This window comes from Muntiacus reevesi, chromosome 3 (assembly GCF_963930625.1).
Source record: "Muntiacus reevesi chromosome 3, mMunRee1.1, whole genome shotgun sequence".
NCBI classification, from domain to species: domain Eukaryota; kingdom Metazoa; phylum Chordata; class Mammalia; order Artiodactyla; family Cervidae; genus Muntiacus; species Muntiacus reevesi.
Genome location: NC_089251.1, coordinates 61,034,237 through 61,054,528, shown reverse-complemented (window position 1 = coordinate 61,054,528; position 20,292 = coordinate 61,034,237).

The window sequence follows — 20,292 nt, the reverse complement described above, 5'->3', positions numbered from 1 at the left end:
CTAAATACAGGACTTTAGAGTGTCTTATAAATGGAAAGACAGCTCGTCTGGAGAATGTTTGAAGCCTTTCCAAAACCAAGGCTTTGGAGTTTCCCTAAGAGAACCAAAACAAACTCTGAGGTGGTTTCTCCAAATCTCGCAAGGGTTTGAAGTAATTGGTAAGGAGTGGTTTCACACACGGGACGCCAACCATGCCTTCTCTTCCCACATTCTTTACTTCTTGGCTTTCTGGTTCTCACTCCTGTTTGATAATAAAAACTGAAATCTCACTTTTTGAAGGATTTGGCTCATGGGTCAGGGGAGGACTTTGGGAGGGAAGGCACATAACACATGGTCCAGCACAGGATAATAAATCTGGCACTCCCAGGGACGGATGAGACGTGGGCTTGAAGGGAAACGGGCCCGGCCCCTTGCGGTACACACCAGGAGAGCGAGGCAGTGTGCCATAAACAGCCACCAGTGGCCAAAGGCGGCCGTGTGGAGCAGAGGCACTGAATTGTCCCTAAAGAAGTGTCAAGGTGGACATTCCAAATGTCCGTGACAAACAATATTCCCACAATCCTTTGGCCGAAGGCATTGTGACCTCAGCAAATAAAGGCCATTGTTGAAGTCTCTTTCCTGGGTCAGATAACATGCTGCCAAAATGACCTTGGGTTTCTTCTTTGATTTCTTCGTTTATCCATTAATAATAGCTGTGTATCCTGAGAATTTCCCCTGTGAAGGGCACTATGTTGAATTCTTTCATTTTATTTGGTCACTTAATCTTCACCACAATCCCCTCAGGAATGTTCTACTATTAGCCTCATTTAAAGATCAGTAAGATGAGGCTTTAAAAGGTTAAGTTACTTGGCTAAGTCACACCGCTAGTAAGAGTTGGGGTTAAAACCCAGGACTCAGATTCCTGACCCCACTCTCTAAACCATACTTCATATTTTCTTCCATTCATTTGTTTACTATCTGAGGACATGCCTGGTCTAGAATTAGGTTCTAGGGTATAGGTGATGAGCAGACAGACAGGATTTTTACCATGGTGGAGAGACAGACATTTTAAAAAAAAATCACAAATATGTCATTTCAAAGTGTAATCAGCATTGTGAAGGAAAAAAATCAGAGAAGTGTGAGAGATACAGGAAATACAATTTAGATCAGAGAATCAGAGAAGTTCTCTGCAAGTAAATGACATTTTAAACTTGGATCTGAAAAATGACAGGAGTTAGCCAGGCAAAGAAGGAGAAGAGAATTCCAGGCAGAGGACGACAGGAGGGAAGGCCCTGAGGTGGGAAGGGGTTTAAGAAACTGACAGCAGACCAGTGCAGGGAACAGACAGTGATCCGGGGCGGGGACAGGCGCGCAAGACAAGGTCAGAGAGGAGCGCCGGGCCAGATCATCACTCGGGGCCTCATGAGCCATATGTATCAGTTAACATTAAGTTCAGCTGCATATAACCGAAGCACAAAATAACAGTGGCGCAAAGAAAACAGAAGTGTATTTCTCTCACACTTCAAGGAAATCCACAGATAAGCAGCTCAAGGCTGGTATCGCAGGTGCATGTCTTTCAAGACTAGGCTTCCTTCTATCTTTCCACCCTGCCATCAAGCATGTGGCTTCTGTCTGTCAGGTCCTCTTCTGCTCCAAGAAGGCTTCTGGAGTTCCAGCTATCACATATGTACAGGCAATAGGAAGGAGGAATGGAGGGCAGGGCAAAGGGGTGCCCAAAGTTAGCTTCTTTAGAAGATCCTTCCCAGAGTTCCCAGTAAACATTTCCACTCACATCTTTGGCCAGATATAGATATCTGCTTACAAGGGAGAGAGGGAAATAGAATCAGGTAGATTCTGTTGGTCAGGAAACGGGGGCGGGGGGGGGACATGGATTTCATTAAGGTTACTAACAGCCCCAGTCATGCCATGATGGGAAGTTTGGATTTTACTGTCAGTATGATGCAAAGCCTATAAAAGGTCTGAAGGAGCAAAGTAACAATACTCAGTTGGTATGCTTAGAAACTTTGGCTGCTTCATGAGAACAGACTATATAGTAGGTATGCATGAAAACAAAGACATGATTCAGGCACTATCATGGTGGTCCAGGAAAGTGATGTTGTGGCTTTGGTAAAGGCAGAATCATTAGAAATGGAAACATTTGATAGAATCAAGATATATGTTGAAGATGAAAAGAACAGTAATGTTGCTATATGTGATGTGGGAACTGTGGGAGTTTTCCAGGATAATGCCTAAATTGGTGAAAGGTACAACCATACAGCTGAAGGTGTCACTTACGCAGATGGGATTTACTAGAGAAAAGGAATGTTTGGGTGCTGGGGAGGGAGAGATTTCAGTTCTGGACATCTTAAACTGAAAATGCAAGTGAGTTATTCACCTGAAGATATAAAGTAGATAACTGTACATACAGGTCTAGGACTCAGAAGATGCAAAAGGTGACCCAAAAAGGAATACCCTCTTGTCAATATACTTGATTTATTTACAGTTAAGTGTGTGATTGTGGGGGAGGGGGGCAGGGCGGGGAACACATTGGGAGCTATTAGCGTCTAAATCACCAGAAGTAGTTCTCTATGGGAGAGAATAAAAAGCAAGAAGAAAGGGATATCAGTACCTTGGGGATAACAACTAGGATCAGGTAAGAAGAGAAGATAAGCAAAGGAGGGCCAGAGAAAAGACCAGCAGTGTATACGAGAAACCAGGGAGCAGGAGGTCATGAACAACAATGGAAGAAAGTGTTTCAGCAGAAGGAAGAAGTCAACTCTGACAAATGCTACTAAGAAGAGATCAATAAAGATGAAAACTGAACAGTTAACAACATGCAGGTCATTGGTGACTTCTGCAAGACAATTAAGGAGTGGTAGAGGAAAAAAAACTTAAGAACAACTGTGAGGTGAGGAAAAGGAGGAGGAAGCACTTGAACAAAAACTCTGTGGGAGAAGATGAGGGTGGGAATAGTATTGAAACACATATATTACTATGTAAACTAGATCACCAGTGCAAGTTCAAAGCAAGTAGCAGGACATTCAAAGCCAGTACTCTGGGACAACCCAGAAGAATGGGGTGGGGAGGAAGGTTAGTGGGGGTTTCAGGATGAGGGGGACACATGTGTACCCATGGCTGATTCATGTTGATGTATGGCAAAATACAGAATGTTTTATACCACAATATTGTAAAGTAATTATCCTCCAATTAAAATAAATAAATCAATTTTTTAAAAAGTGTTAGACTAGTAACTAGAGGGAGGTGATGGAGTCAGGGAAGAGGTGTTAAGAGTGGGAGTACTAATGATTGTTTGCAAGTCACTGGAAAGAATCTAAGAGGAAAAAGTGAAGAAGCAGAAGAAATGAGGCTCACCAATGAAAATTACTGTGTTGGAATTAAAAAGGGATGATATCTAAAATGTACGTGGAAGGACCAGTGATTTGACTGAGAAGGGTTTTCAACGCCATGGATGGGAGTTAGAAGAGACAAAAGTGAAATCAGACACGTTTGTGGTTATGGTGGAGACAGAGTTAAAGAAGTTTTCTTTAATGCCTTCACTTTCTTCTGTGGAAATGCAAATTAAAACTTTTCCCATTTATCAGATTAGCAGAGAGAAAAGAGATGAGTCGCATGCTGCAGTGGTGAGCTGGGAGATGCCAGTCTTCTTACATATTGCTGAAAGGAGAGCACCCTGGAGCAATCTCTATGGAGAGCAACCCAGCAATACCTACAGAAAGTGAAAATGACACATCCTTTGACCCACCCATAATACTTCTAGGAACTGATCTTACAAGTATACCAACACACATGCAAAACGATGCAAGTATAAATGTGTTCATTCTAACATAATTGGTAATAACAAACTATTGGAAATAACCTAACTATCCACCAATAGTAGACTGATTAAATAAGTTGAAGTACATCTATACAATGGAGTGGGCTTCCCAGATGGTGCTACTGGTAAAGAACCTGCCTGCCAATGCAGGAGACTAAGAGATGCAGGTTTGATCTCTGGGTTGGGAAGATCCCCTGGAGGAGGGCATGAAAATCCACTCTAGTATTCTTGCCTAAAGAATCCTATGGACAGAGAAGCCTGGTGGGTTATAGTGTATAGGGTCAAAATGAGTTGGATGTGACTGAATGACTTAGCATGCATGCATACAATGGAGTACTATAATATTATAAAAAGAATGAGAACACTCTTCCCTACACTGTTATGGATTTATCTCTGACATATTCTTAAGTTTAAAGAAAGGCAAAGTGCTACCATATATTCCATATTTTGTATATTATATTTCAATAGTATATATTCCAAAAGATACCATATTTTCAAATATACATGTATATCTGCTTTTACATAGTACATCAGTTGCATACACATATACACACACAAATTGTCTCTGGAGCATACGCACTGAGGTCATTGGTGCCCACATGAAAGAAAACTGAGAAGTATGGAGAAATGCGGTAGAATGGTGACTTTTGTATCTTTTGAATTTTGAAAAATTTGAATGTGTAGCTTAGACCAAAATAAATTAAATTATGTTTAAATAAATTTAGAGAAAAAGCATTTATCTACATATTATGGGGCCTGGTAGACCACTGATGTGAGAGACAGAGATGACAGGAGAAAAGAGAAGAGGGTGCATGTGATGTGTAAGAAAGCAAGCCTACCAGAGAGATGCAGGGAAGAGGATAGGCAATGCTGAGAGCCCAGCTGGGAGTTGTGAAGGTCAGTTTGTAGTGGGGATGCCCTGTGTGGTTATGTAACAACTTCCTCTTCCCCCTACCTTCTCTTCCTCCTCTCACTTTTCTTCATCTCTCTTTCTTTCCCTTTCTCTCTGTGTCTCATTGTCTCTCTTTCTCTCTCTGTCCTTGTGTCTCTCTGTCTCTCTCTCTCACCAGAAAATGTTTTGCTATTTAATTATAGGCACAAATATAATAGGTTGTTGGGCTCTTCTCGAGTTTATGTTTTTCTTGCAAGTAGAAAAGAAAGAAAGTGTAAGGATATTTATAAGACTGTAAGTATAATAAGCTAGGTACATGGTATGTGGAAGTGACAGAGAGAAAGTGGAGGAATCAATGGAATAGGGTGATAATGAGATCTAAAAGGGACCTTGAGCAGATAAACTGTAAGGAGAAGGTTACTTTTACAGTCCCTTGAATGAGCAAAGAATATTTTTCCTGTTGGGGGAGGTGGTTAGTGGAAAATAGTCAGATTAAGAGTAAGGCAGAGAGAAGAAGGGGAGAATATAAGGCACGTGGGAGACATGAGAGCATGCGTCTGTGGCCCAGAAAGGGATGCAGGGTGCAGAAGAATGGCTTCTCTGGACCATGCCCAGGGCACTTAAGTGGATTAATGTCTTCCAAGGTCAGTCCTGTGAAGGCTTTGTGCTTGGACAAGAGCAGACTAACAGCTAAACTCGGAGATGGGAGGGTTACTGGAAGATTTCTTAAACCATATTTAAATTGAAAGGGTGTCCTTAGATATATGAAGAAGGGCAACTCTAAGAGCATGACAATTTCATTATCAAGAAAAATATCATTATCATTAGCCTTTGAGAAAGAAAGCCCCAAAAGGCACTCCCATGAGACCAGCTATGGAATTATCACTACCTAATTCACAGTTCTAACACTCTCTGATCCTTAAACTCACAGGCTTTCAATGGCACTAGGTTACCCATAGATTTAAACTAAACTCCAAAGAACATGGGAAGAAAGACTTCTATCCATGCTCCAGTCTGCCGTATTCAAGCTCAGCAACTTTGATTCCCTGCTTACGTTCAGATGGATGCACTCATGAGGCCCAGAATATTCATTATGATACCTGCTTCCACACTTCTGTACATGTCATTTACTCACTTAGAAAAATATTTCCTCCTTTCTATCTAAAGTCAACATTTCCAAAGTCCATGTCAAGCTCTACCATCCCCCTTCAGAGCCATCTGTCTAGCAACTTACAAAGCCCAAGAACTCCAAAAGCAGCCTAGCTTCCAAGAATGGTTCCCAGTTCTGTTGGCCAGAAGCCTAGGAAGAAAACTCATTCATTCATTAGCAATGAAAGAGATGCAAACACTGGACTCAGGTCTCTCCAGAGGGTTGTAGGCAAGAGAAATGCCTCCTCTTTTTTCAGGGGAGCAATTTCAGGCCCTTGAAGATCAGGTTTAAGTCATTTCCTGACCATACACCAACACAGTTGCTCCACAACTCCAGCCAGGCTCAGCTCCTCTGGAAGATTTAAATGTAGTTTCTGAATTAATAATACCTTCCAACTTTGAGATCTTCATTTGAGAGTTCCAGAAGAACACAGTGTTTTTTAAAGGAAATGGGAGAAGGCATGCTCAAGGGGGGCATTAGGGTGGAGAGGGAAGAGCTGTAACTTTCAAAAATGCATCTGGATGAATGAAACTAACTTCCTATGACTAATGTCCCCCAAACATTAAGTTAATGATTAAACTAAAAAATGCAAATCCCCAAGATGTCATATGCTGCTGGGCGGACTGATGGAAAGGAGCCTTGCAAACAGTCCTAACATTGTGTGGGGAGCTGGAAAGGAGACACGGATAAAAACAACAGAGAGCCATATGGTAGTAGCCAACGGTCAACAATCAAAAAATTCAAAAGCAGAGGACAGAGAAAACGCCAAAGCTACAGAGCAATGTGTCTCTCCTACTCCCTCTTATTATGGTACTCCTCTGGAAGTTCTCAGTTGAGAGAGCAACGTCTCTGGAGGCAAATCTGCAGGCATTCCCCAAGGAGTTCTGCTTAGCAAGCTATGTGCCACGTGGTGATCTCTGCCTGTACAAAGATTCTCCATCCTGGGAAAATGAGTGAGTGGTAGGTTTCTGTGACCTCTCAACAGCTACCTAGGTCTCCCCATTGATTTTCCACATGTCCCCCCAAAATGGACAGTTTTCCCCATAATTGAGAGGAGCCTGAAGTTGGCAGCTTCCCAGAATGTCCAGCAGAGACTCAACAGGGGCATTCTGTTGTACCTCCATGTTAGCAGTGAATAAGAGAGGTCTACTTTTGGGGATATAGGAGACTTAGCTACCTTCTGACTTCTTAGAGTCTGAAAACTGTAATAAGTGCTTGATTTTAGGTACCTTTTTTTTTTCCCTCAAACTATCTCTACGCAAATAGCTGATTTTTTTTTTCCTTTTCCCATCAATATATTTGTAACTGCACAACAGAGGTTCTTGATCTGGAATTTAAGACCTTCTGGAAGGTCTAAGGAGCTCCCCATACTGTTTGCCATATTTAACATGTATGTGTATTTTAGGAGAAAAGAGTCATTGCTTGTATTCAATTTTCAGAGATCTGTTATCTAAAATGGATTTAAAACTATAGGTTTGCTTCATGGATCCAAGAAGTGATGATCTTAGTTACAGAGAATATGAGATCATGTTTTCCAGATCATGACATGAAGGTCATGACAGTGGGACCCCATCAGAATCTGGAGTTTGGGTTCAGAAATAACCATGTCATAGACTGTCCTTTGTAGGGTAAAAGAGATACGATACACATTCTTCTGCTCATGGTATACAACTTAATCCAAACAAACGTTATAAATAAGGACTCTTTTTTGATTTTTAGGACTCTCTGTGTGTGTATATGTGTGTGTATTAGTTGCTCAGTCATGTCCAGCTCTTTGCAACTCCATGGACTGTAACCTGCCAGGCCCCTCTGTCCATGGAATTTTTCAGGCAAGAATACTGGAGCCGGTTGTCATTTCCTACTCCAGGGGATCTTCCCAACCCTGGGATCAAACCTGTATCTCTCGTGTCTCCTCCTATATTAAAGAGCATTGGCTCTTTAATATAATCTTATCTCTAAGTGAGATTAATGAACGGAATGTCCAAACTTACCCAGAAATCATCCCCATTACTTTACAAGCAATATTAACTCATAGAACTTACAAGAGACATCACAAACCAATAACATATAATCCAATGCACACATATTCTTACAGTCTATTGTATTTTATTAATATGGTCATATAACTTTACAGTTAGAAGAGAGCAAAGAAACCCCTCTCTCTTTGAACAGAAGAGGAAATTAAGACCTAAGGTCACAGAGCAAATCCTATGCCAAGACAGAAGGAGGGTAGAATAGCTAGCAGCAACAGGGGAGCTATTAATATTCAGGGTCTCTGAAGCATCCTTCAAGTCCTTCCAAAGAGAACAATGACTGCCTATATGAATCTGAGGCTGGTCAGCAAGGCTTTAGTATTAAACCCTGTACTCAGAGCTGCTGCTCCTTCTAGCAATCCCAAGTCCCAGAGAGCTCTCATCAGGAAGAAGGAGAAATATTTGCAAAGAGCGTGTTTGAAAGAGCACTGGATTAAGCAGAATCCACTCCACCACTCAATCTGTTTAATATGTTGGTTACTTTCTCTTACTAGACCTCAGTTTCTTCATTTAAAAACTGAGCGGGTCTGGCTGGTCAAGCACAAAGATCTTTCAGCTCTGAAAAGCTAAATTTTATATTCTCGTCTGTCATGATTCATTCAAAGATAGGAAAATGGGAAGCGGCATCCAATTTGAAAAGTTAATAACATATCAGGTTTGTTACACGCTATTCTAAGTATTTAACCTGAATTAACTCCTTGGATCCTCAGAAAAACATCGGAAGCTGTTACTCTTAACATCCTCATCTTTCAGATGCAATCACATAGCTACGGACCTGCAGAGCCAGAATTTGAACACAACAGTGTGACTATTCGGGTTCTGAACCACTAAGCCATGTGACCTCTCAAAGTACAAAAACAATATGCCATTGAGGAATGAGATAGGTAGGGTGGGCCAATGGACAGAAGAACGTGAAGCAAGGTTGCTAGCCAAGACAGGTGGTCTGGCTGCCACCAACTTTGGGGCTCGAGCACCACAATGGAAAGCGTGGCAAGAGGTCTGAGCAGGGAGCAGCCCGACTGGGCCCCTCTGAGCATCTGGAGTTGGCGTCCTTTTCAACAACTTAAGCCTCAGAAAGCATGCGGATGACTTTGAGCAGAACCGGCAAGCGAGGTTTTGTCACAGACACACAGTGCGCCTTGGGTGGTCCTGAGCCCACCAAGGCCGGCTTCTCCAGGCCAGGACTCTCCAGGCTCGTGGCTATAGGGCTGGGATTATGGGGCTGCAAGGCCTTGAGGGTTGGTCTCAATTTCTTTCCCCTGTAGCTCCCCAGGCCTGACCACACAGACACACATGTCTCCAAAATGAACATCCAAGAAAGGAACTATTTCTTCCCTTTCTGGACTGCTGATGGCAAATAACCAAAGGTGTGTTTCTGATTGGGATACATGTGTGCACGGGACTGTCCAAGAGAGAGAGAGACAGAGACAAAAAGAGGGAGTGAGAGAGACAGAGAGGCAGGGACAGAGAGAGAAGGAGGGAGGGACACACACACAGGGGCAGAGACAGAGAGAGACAGAGAAAGACAGAGACAGACAGACAGAGAGAGAAAGACAGAGAGAGACAGCTCCAGACAGGCAAGACAGACAGACAGACAGCTCAAGACAAGGCCGAGGGGGATGAGGAGTACAGGGAGAGACAGATGGAGAACCAATTCTCAAATAGCCTCTAAGCTTGTTTAAAGCTTCCAGTTTAAATAAATCTAGATTCTATTGTGGTGTTCTGGAGCCTCCGCTGGTGTCTTAAAATCAGTGTCTTAGCTCCACCTAACTTTAGCAGTTTGCTTTCTTTTTTTTTTTTTTTTGAGTTACAGTCTGGCATAAAAGTGTCAGTTTGTTATGTGGGTGGGTAATGGTATGCTTTTAATTAAGGAGGCAGAAACTAAATTAAACCACATCAAGTGGCTAGTGTTTCTTTAATTTCAGATTGCGGGTCCCTTACCCTGAGCACAAGAAGTTGGGCTAGATCATGATTCCCCTTTAATAGTTATGGCTGAAAAACTCCATCTCATGACCAGCTTCATAATTGATTAAACACAACTGTGGACTCCCATGATCAGGAAGTGCAATTTTGCTGGTGTCACTTCAAATCTAAAATACCTCCAGGGTAATTACAGGCTCAGAGGCAACACAGGAGGCTTTGAAGTAGGAAAGAAAAGATTAGGGCATCCAGAGGATCTGTGCCTGTTCATTTGTCCTTCATGGCAAAATCTTGAAAGCCTTTGGAGAAAGATGCCTCTGTCTGTGAGGGCTCCGGGGGTCCGGACATCCCTGTCTGGCTGCAGATGTGGGAAAGATAGCAGTTGTCCAGCTCACAGCAAGCTTCGGGGGTCACCATGATATCCCTGAGCAAAACTACCTTTTCCTGTTGCCTCTTAATACAAGTTTCATGCAACTCTGACTCTCTCTGTCTGGGGTCTGGTTTGCCCGGCTGGCCAAGACTGAAGCCGTCCACTCGAAGCAGAGAGAAGTGCACTCTGTCTGACCAGCTAAATTATTTACCTTGATAGCAATTATCAGACACTACAAGCCACCCTCTGAAGGCCTCTTTGCAGTTCACGCAGAGAGGATCTAAACCTTATTCAGAAATGGAGAGAATGGAGGGCTCTTTTTTATTTTTTAATTAATAATAGGTTAGAAGTAAAAACCATTATTAGTGACAGTACATAATGGGAAAGCCAGACCTGCGCTGTTAAGAGGACTATTTAAGGAAATGTTAATGAATTGAATTTGAAGTTCTTCGTAGTCAACCTGGAGACAACTAATGGTTTCAAAGTGGAAAAGTGAAGAGTTATTAAATGTTGTATATTTATTGCACTAATAATCAGACTGCCAGAGGCTGGAGAGATGCAAATATCAGTTCAAGTCCTGTTTAACCATTAGCTGTGGAAATGCAAGAGATTCACTGGGGGGAAGTTACTGCAAGCAAACATTTGCCAATGCCACCGTGATGAATAGTTCATGGATTAGGACTATAGCTGCTCCAATCCCAGGAAAGCCCATTTCAGCAGAGGATAGCATCATATTTTTTTTACTGGCACTTGGAGAGAGACAAGGACAATATTTCTGGCAGCTGCCATTTTACATATTCTGATGTTTTATATTTTAAAAATAAATAAGTAAGAAGAAAAAAATAAAACATCCTTTCCAGCTGCCCAACTTTTCTAGTTCTCCTGGAAGGAAGTAAAAGCCTACACGCCCTGGCATGCAAGAAAGAGCTCTTTCGAAGGCAGAGGCCCCATTGAGGCAAAATGGCAAAGAGCCACTGCCAGCTTTGTGAAAACTTCCCTCAAAGAATGATTCACTTTACTTTGAACAAACCTCACAGAGTTTAAAAAAAAAACCTGTGGACTCCAAAGACAGAGCTGGAAGTCAGGACTTGGAATTCTGGATTTGCCACTTCCTAGCTGAGTGAACCTGGGAAAGTCATTGCTCTCTCTGGACCTCAGCTTCCTCATCTGCAAAATGGGGACAACATGAAGTATAGACTCTATCCCCATCCACTGGGGAGAGGAATCACTCAAATGAAAAATGCAACAGCTAAACAAGCTAAGAGCTCACTACTGGGGGCAACAGAACAAACAAAAGGAGGAGACATAGCAGTGTGTCATTCTGCTGTTGATGGCAAAGAAAAATGGTGCCAATAGAGAGTGTTTCAAATATGAGATTTGCTGAGAGAATAGAAGAAGCTCCAGACCAAGGCAATCTAGCATCAGATTTAGGAAGCAAACCATTGGAACAGCAAACAGGCACCAGCCAACAAGTCTCTCTCCTCCAGACCCCATCCCAAAATGTCACCTTTGCAGTTAAAAACCTTGCACAATAATAAAAGATATGGTGAGGGATATTCCTTGGAGCCTGTAATTTAGAACTACCAGTGCTTAGAGGACATCAGAATTTTCCATCTGCAAGGAACCTTAAAGATCATTTAACCTGAGCCCCTCATTTTGTGATGAGGAAATTTAAACATGAGAGGTTAAACAAGTTACCCCAAGCCATGGCGAAACCGAGATTACAGCCCATGTCTCCTAATTCCTAATTTAAAGATCTTTGTATTGTTCCAGGTTAAAGCTCTAAATATAAGATTTGTAAGTGCCTAAGAATAGAATCCTTTGCCTCCATAGACCAGGCATCAGCAAACTATGGTCTGCAGGCCAAATCTACTTGTTGCCTGTTTTGGTAAATAAAGTTTCATTGGAACACAGCCCTGTCTGTTTGTTTGCATTGCCCGTGGCTATGTACACTGTACATATAAGGTGGTAGTGTTGAGCAGTCATGACAGAAACTGCATAGCCCACAAGGCTTGTTATCTGGATATCTGTATAGAAAGTTCACTGCCCCCTGTCTTAGATTATTACAAGGTGAACATTATAAGCTCTAACAAATGAACCAGCCTATGGGGGATAAGATCGGTTATTCAATCAGGTGACCATCTAAATGCCTTGCTGAGTAAACCTGAGTAACGTAAGAATGGACGGTGGTAGAATTGGCTGGAAGCTCATATCACAGAGAAGATCAGTTCTGCTTTCTCAAGGTCAGGTCACTGGGGAGCAGAGAGGCCTCACACTCCACATGGGCCCTGGGATTGGAGGACCTTTCCACTCCATGTAAACATGATTCTGTGATGAGACCCTCAAGGTTGCCTTTAAACTCTGCCACTCAAATGCTAACCAGCAGAACTTCCACTTACTCCCTGACAACACACTGCATTTTTTCTAGCCCTCTACAAAACGCCTCATAAACGAAGGTGTACACAGTTCCTTGCTTCAGTTCTACCAGAATTACCACTGTTTTCATTCTTGGGATAATCCTATGTATTTAGCAGTAACAGTACATAAATCTAATTGTTCTAAAAAGAAAAAAAAAATCACTTATATTTGTTCTTTACCTGGTCCGGCTGATTCTTGGATAAACAAAATTATATTTCCTCAAATAACATGCTCCAACGTGTTTAAGGTGTTGTAGCATTCAGCCTTCAGAAGCACAGTTCAAATTGCTCTACAGATAAAAGATGCATAAATGCTGTTACTTCTCTAGCAGATAAATATGATTCTGTGTGCTATGCTTAGTCACTCATTCGTGTCCAACTCTTTGTGACCCCATGAACAGTAGCCCACCAGGCTCCTCTGTACATGGGATTCTCCAGGCAAGAATACCGGAGTGGGTTGCCATTTCCTTCTCCAAAATATGATTCTAAACACTGACAAATGATTTAATTAACATGATACCTTTCTGTGGACACTTGGGGGTTGGCTCAGAAGCTGGGTAAAGCTAAGCTGTTTGTAGATATCATTCTGGTCATAGTGCTTGTTACTGAGAAATATTTTATTTGTGCAAATCGAAGATGCTCTTCTCCACACAGAAAGGAGATGCCCCCTTGAGGGTCTTGAAAGTCAAATCATCACCAGAATTAATACAATTAAAATAATATATAATATAATTTCATATAACATATTATATACTATAATATAATTAATAATACATTCACTGCATTTAAATTTTAAAAATTAGAGGAAGTGGACAGATTGTCTGAAGACCACTTCCTGTAACAAAGTGAGACTCAACTTTCAAATAAAACCCAGCATTCCTCCCTCCAGTGCCTCAGAAGATGAGGTGAAATCACATCTGACAGCCTCAAGTGAGTCTCAGGTGCTACAGCTCTCACACAGCCAGCATCCCTCTGACAAGGAGGGATGCTGCGGTGAGTAGGAAACTAACACTCTAAAGTCGAGAGGGTAAGAAATGTCCTGTAATATCAGCCAGAAGGGCTCCTCTGAGACCCACATCTGCAGCAGTGGGCAGGGGAGCCAGCTCGTCTCAGAAATACTGATAAATTGTGATGTGTACAGCAGCTCCTCTGCCAAGACAAGATCGAGGCCTGGAAGTTGCTGATGTTTTAGGAAAAGCTCCCCAAGGAGAAATTGCTTCTTAGAGGTGTTGAATACCTGGCTGGGAAGGAAAGGTGGTGGTCACGTGGGTAAATGTGGCTGGTGTCCTTGAGTCTCCAGAGTGTGTAAATGCCCATACTGCCTGAGCATGCATATATCTATACCCCACTTTTGGGCCAGTGAATGAAGTGAGCCTAAGACAGTGATGAAAATGACCTTCTAATAAGCCCAGCTCCACTTACACAGGAGCTGGGGTTCCATCGTTTTCCCAGGGATGCTCTGGGATGCTGAGCATTACTTTACTAGCACTGCCAGAACAAAAGGGCTTAGAACTCTTCATTGGGACTACTTGTCAGAGCCTTTTGCAAATTCTTTAGACGCCCCCAATAGAAACATTTTTTAACCTTTTTTGAGGGTGGATCTGACTTTTGGAATGAGTCAAAAAGTTGCTCAGAATCAAGCCTAGCAAACCAGATGAATGATCAAACTAGAGGATTTAAATTGAGAATGCAGAATTTAAAGCAAGGTTCAGCAATGAAAACAATGAATGTTCCCTCCTTGGGTGACTCAAATTCTGGTTCTAAGAGTGTTGGTAAAAGTCAAGTTCTCCATGGCACCTTGAGAGATATTGCCTGTGCACAAGAGCCTCACATTGAAAAACATGTTCACCAAGAAGTCATTTTGCCTTAAAAAATATTAGTTACTTGATTTTTAGTCCCACCAGGTATGTGAGAAGTCAAGAACACACAAGTAGAGTTTTACTTCACTTTGACAGCTATAAATTTCCACATATCCACAAGGCAAGGTGGGAGTCTCCAAAAGCCAGACCTTTTGTCAGAGTTGGGCAAACTATAGCCCAGGGGCCAAATCTAGCCCACCAGCCCACTGCCTATTTTTGTAAATAAAATTTTACTGAGGTCTCTTCATGCCTATTTGCTTATGTATTGTCTACACTTATTTCACTCTACAATGGCAGCATTGATTAGCTACCACAGAGAACCCATGGCTAGCAAAGCTAAGATATTTACTATCAGAGCCTTTACAGGAAGTTTGCAGACCCCAGTTCTTTGTGATCGAGTCTGCTTTCCAAGCTAATTAAAGTAGGAAACATGTGGTGCATTGTCTTTCCTCTCCAGTTTTCCTCAATGACTTTTGCCCTTTTTATTTGTGTGGAAGGCAGTAACTACATAGAATGAGGTATACACTTTTATTAGACTCCTAGGGCTGCCATAACAAATCACGACAATCTAGATGGCTATTAACAACAGAAATTCACAATTCTGGAAGCTAAAAATCTGAAATATAGATGTTGGTTGGGCCAGGCTGTGCTCTCTCCAAAGACTCTGGGGAGGATCCTCCCTGGTCCCTCTGTAGCTTCAGGAAGTCACCAGAAACTCTTGGTGTCCCTTGGCCAGGACACTTATCACTCCACTCTCTGCCTCATCTTCATATGGCATCCTTTCTGTGTGTCTACTTCTCAGTGTCCAAATTTTCCTCTTATAATGACATGGGTCACATTGGATTTAGGGCCCTCTCTACCTCTGAATGACTTCATTTAACTTGATTAGATCTGCAAAGACCCTATTTTCAATTAAGGTCACATTCATAAGTTCTAGGACATGAATTTGGGAGGATACGACTCAACTCAGAACAACCTGGTACTTGGTATTTGATAAATGTTACTTTTGTGCCCTTCATGATATATTCCAACCAGTTGTCCAAGCCAAGTGACCCCCTTCCTTGCACAGCAACTCTGAGGAGCTTGTCATTCTGTCCTCTGTATGCCCATGTCTGTTCTCTTCTACTTAGATCTGCCCTCTTCTCAACTATCACATGTCCCCTTTTATACTTTCTCCAGAAGATCCACATCAGGGGAAGCCCATTAATGGCATTCCTCTTCTTTTTATGTCTCAAACCTTCACAAGACCAAGACTTTCCCAATCTTGGTCAATGGCTTCAGTGGCTTTCTCTGATTTGTCTTGTGAGCAAGACCCAAAAACTCAGTCTACTCTTTGTATGACCACCAACACTATCTGACAAAGAGTAGCAACGCTGTCACAACTCTCTGCTGTTTCTCTTCTCTGTGATCTTATGGTTACAATATTTATTTTGCTATTTTCAATAATAATTACCTTTTTCAATCGCTATCAAGGAGTCATAAATGTTAAAAGAAATCCCAAGCTACCAACAGACAGCATCAACACTGTTAGATTGCAAGAAAGAATACAGGACTCCCAATTAAATTTGAGTTTCAGATAAACAAAGAATCATTTTTATATAAGTATATCCCCTGAAATATTTGGGAAATATTTGCACTTAAAAAACGTCATTCCTTGTTTATCTGAAATTCAAAGTTACCTGGGCATTCGGTTGTTGTTCTTGTTCAGTTGCTCAGTCATGTCTGACTCTTTGCGACCCCATGGACTGTAGCACGCCAGGTTTCCCTGACCTTCACCATTCCCCGGAACTTGCTCAAACTCATGTCTATTGAGTTGGTGATGACATCCAACCATCTCATCCTCTGTCCTCCCCTTCTCCTCCTGCCTTTAATCTTTCCCAGCATCAAGATCTTTTCTAACAAGTCAATGTTTCACATCAGGTGGCCAAAGTATTGGAACTTCAGCTTCAGCATCACTCCTTCCACTGAATATTCAGGATTGATTTTCTTTAGGATGGACTGGTTTGGGCATTAGGTAAATCTACTAAACCGAGTAACCCTAAATAATCCATTGACTACTTAAGGGTACCAAGGAGTTCACTAACTATACAATACTTACTTTACCCTGCTGTCAGAACTTCTGAGGGATCAGCTTTTAAGGCCAGTTGTTAGTAAATGAAACTTTGTGATTTCTTTTTCTCCCTGCATATAAGGAGAATTCTCTAAAAATTCTGGCAGCATATATTCTATTGGCATAGTCATCGTCTACAGGTATGAGTGGTATTAGAATCAAACTGCCATTACTCAGTTGCCATGTGGCTTTGAGCAAGCTACTTAACCTCTCCCTCTGAGTCTCAGTCTGCTCATCTGTAAAAGAGGGATATTAGAGCTGCTATGAAGATTGAAGTCAATAATCCATGCAAAAACACACTACTTGGCGTATAAAAATCACCTAACATATTTCTGGGCTTCCCTAGTGGCTCAGCGGTAAAGAACCGGCCCTCTAATGCAGGAGACATGGGTTAGATCCCTTAGGTGGGAAGATTCCCCTGGAGAAGGAAATGGCAATCCACACCAGTATTCTTGCCTGGGAAATCCCATGGATAGAGGAGCCTGGCAGGGTACAATCCCGGGTAACAAAAGAGTTGGACATGACTTAGCAACCAAACAACAGCAATAGCAAATATATTTCTATCACTAACAATCAGTATTACCTACCAGGATTTAATTGCATGAGGTGGGCAGAGGCATTTGGCCTGGACCTCAAATTCACATACCTCATGTAGAATTTGAGCATACTTCTCAGGTGAAATTGTATCTGGGCTTGCCATGATTCCCGGACAGGCTTAAAAAAGGTGCTCACTACATGTACATAGCTTTAAACTAGTGCCATGCAGTTGTATTTTGTGAGTAAACAATATTTTATAAGTTCTGTGATTGCTGTGTAAATGGCGCGTTTCCATTGAATCACCGTCCTGTAATCCTATTTTTGACCTTTCTTACTTAAAAAAAAAATACTGAGACACTAAGAAACTACAGATAAGCAGGGCCTGTACTAACTTCAGTGGTAAATCTATGAGTCCACAGCTGAGGGTGATGAGATTTAGCCCACTCCAGCCCAGAACACCTAGCTGGTAGGCACACAGGAATGTCTTGTGGGTCAGTAGTGAGGACTGAAGAAGACTGGAGGGGCTGGAATGCTGGGCCAGTGCTCCGCCCATAAACAATTCACCCATCTTTTCCAGAGTGTCCTTTAAGTATCATTTTATATAATACCTGTGCCATGATGTGAAAAATGTTGGGAAGCACTGTTCTAGCCTCTAGGAAAGCTCACACCTTTGCCACCAGACCACCAAAACCCATCCTTGAAAAGAAAGAGGAGCTCCGAAATGGATCAATAGCAAACTGAGTCCTTAGAGATATATAATTTTGGTCCCCATATTAAGGGTAGAGACTTTAATGGATGGGAGGGGTAGAGGGAAAGAAAATAAAACAAGACAGGGGCAAACTACTTTTGGGGTGTTTCTCTTCTGCTTCAGAAGAGAACCTGAAACCTGAGCCATGTTCCAGGTTCCAACTAGCTCTGTGTCTGATCAGGATATCTCAGCCTCCTGATCCCACATTGAAAGTTGCGGGAAATGGAGCCCAGATGAAGGCCATGTCAGCTTTGTCTTCTGAGGAGGAGAGTTGCTTTTCTGACATATCCATTTCTTCCCATTATAGTGAGAAGTAAGATCCAGACTGCCATGGTCAGGAGATATGTGGGCAACACAGGTGGTGCGAATTCACCATCTTTGGGACTAATCTGAACAACAAAGAGAGATCAAGGAGATCAAACCAGTCAATTCTAAAGGAAATCAACCCTGAATACTCATTGGAAAGACTGATGCTAAAGCTGAAGCTCCAATACTTTGGCCACCTGATGTGAATAGCCAATTCATTGGAAAAGACTCTGATGCTGGGAAAGATTGAAGGCAGGAGGAGAAGGGGAAGACAGAGGATGAGATGGTTGGATGGCATCACCAACTCAGTGGACATGAGCAAATTCCAGGAGATAATCTAGGACAGGGAAGCCTGGTATGCTGCAGTCCATGTGGTTGCAAAGAATCAGAGGGACTGAACAACAACAATCTGAACAGCAGGAACCTGCTTTTGGAAACTGGCATGTCAATATAATGCCACCAGATACATTGAGAAAAGCATGGGATAAGGCTTGAACAACTCTTGGGATGAAACCCAATACAAAATCTGAGTATGGAAATTTGGGCAGTCATTTAAGTTCTCTGAGCCTCATTTTTCTTGCATGTGAAGTAGGGATATCAACACTTTCCTCACTGGAATGCTATAGGGATTTAAGGAGTCAAAGTAAAAATGAACAAGCACAGTATGATTCTGCCCTGTGTACCATTCTGTTCCTGCTTATTAAGAGGAACTTAATAAACATTAGTTTCCTGCCGTGTTACCTTTTCTTTCCTCATTTTTCTCAGAGAATTCTAAGGAAGTCTAAGGAAATTTCTCGGAGAATTCTAAGACCTGCTGTCCATAGAGGCAGCCTTGCACCCTTGGCTCCACCTTCAATTAGATATTAGACATAGCTGCCTCAGCTGTCCTCTCCCACATCCTGATTCCAGTCTCACTCCCTGAATTTCTAATGACCATACAAGGGAGATTCCCAGCTATATCAGTCATTCAGCATTTAAAATCTGCTTTAACGATTCCAGTTTTTAAAGAGAAACTTTTCCCATCTTTTAAAATATTTTAAGCATATTTGAACAAAACTTCACCCTTCTAAATCATGCTCTTCATTCTCTCCTGAGACTTCCTATTCTTGGGTTTGAGTCATCCAGTAGTTGTTTAGTCACTAAGTTGTGTCTGACTCTTTATGACCCCATGGACGGCAGCACGCCAGTCTACCCTGTCTTTCACCATCTCCTGGAGCTTGCTCAAACTCATGTTCATTGAGTAGGTAATGCCATCCAACCATCTCATCCTCTGTCATCCCCTTCTCTTCTGCCTTCAATCTTTCCCAACATCAGGGTCTGTTCCTGCTTATTCCAGTGAGTCGGTTCTTTGAATCAGGTGGCCAAAGTATTGGAGATTCAGCTTCAGCAATAGTCCTCCCAATGAATATTCAGGGTTGATTTCCTTTAGCATTGAGCAGTTTGATCTCCTTGCTATCCAAGGGACTCTCAAGAATCTTCTCCAGCACCACAGTTCAAAAGCATTAATTCTTTGATATTCAGCCTTCTTTATGGTTCAATTCTCATATCCATACATGACTACTGGGAAAACCATAGCTTTGACTATTTATAGACCTTTGTCAGCAAAGTGATATCTCTGCTTTTTAATATGTTGTCTAGGTTTGTCATAGCTTTTCTTCCAATGAGCAAGCATCTTTTAATTTCATGGCTGCAGTCAATCTCTGCAATGATTTTGAAGCCCAAAAAAATAAAGTCTGTTCCTGATTCCATTTTTCCCCATCTATCATCCTGTAGTAGACAGTTCTCACTCCAAGCCAAGCTAATCTTCTAAGACCACAAACCTGACCAGACCCCTTCCCTCCTCAGATACTCTCTAATCACCTTGCCCTCCCACACAGACATCTCATCTGTGGTCACTCCTGCACCAGCATTCCAACTTCAGCTAATGGAAAAGAGTGCTGCACATGACCTTCACTTTCTTCTGTCAGTTCCTTATGCCATTCCTCATTTCAAAATGCACAAAAGTCCCCTCAAAAAAAAAAAAAAAAAAAAAAGCCTCCCCAATCATCCGTGTTGATATTGTTCCCTTCCCTGAACTCCCATATCAATTAATGTGTTCTGCATTGAATGATAGATATTTTAATAATAACCATTTCA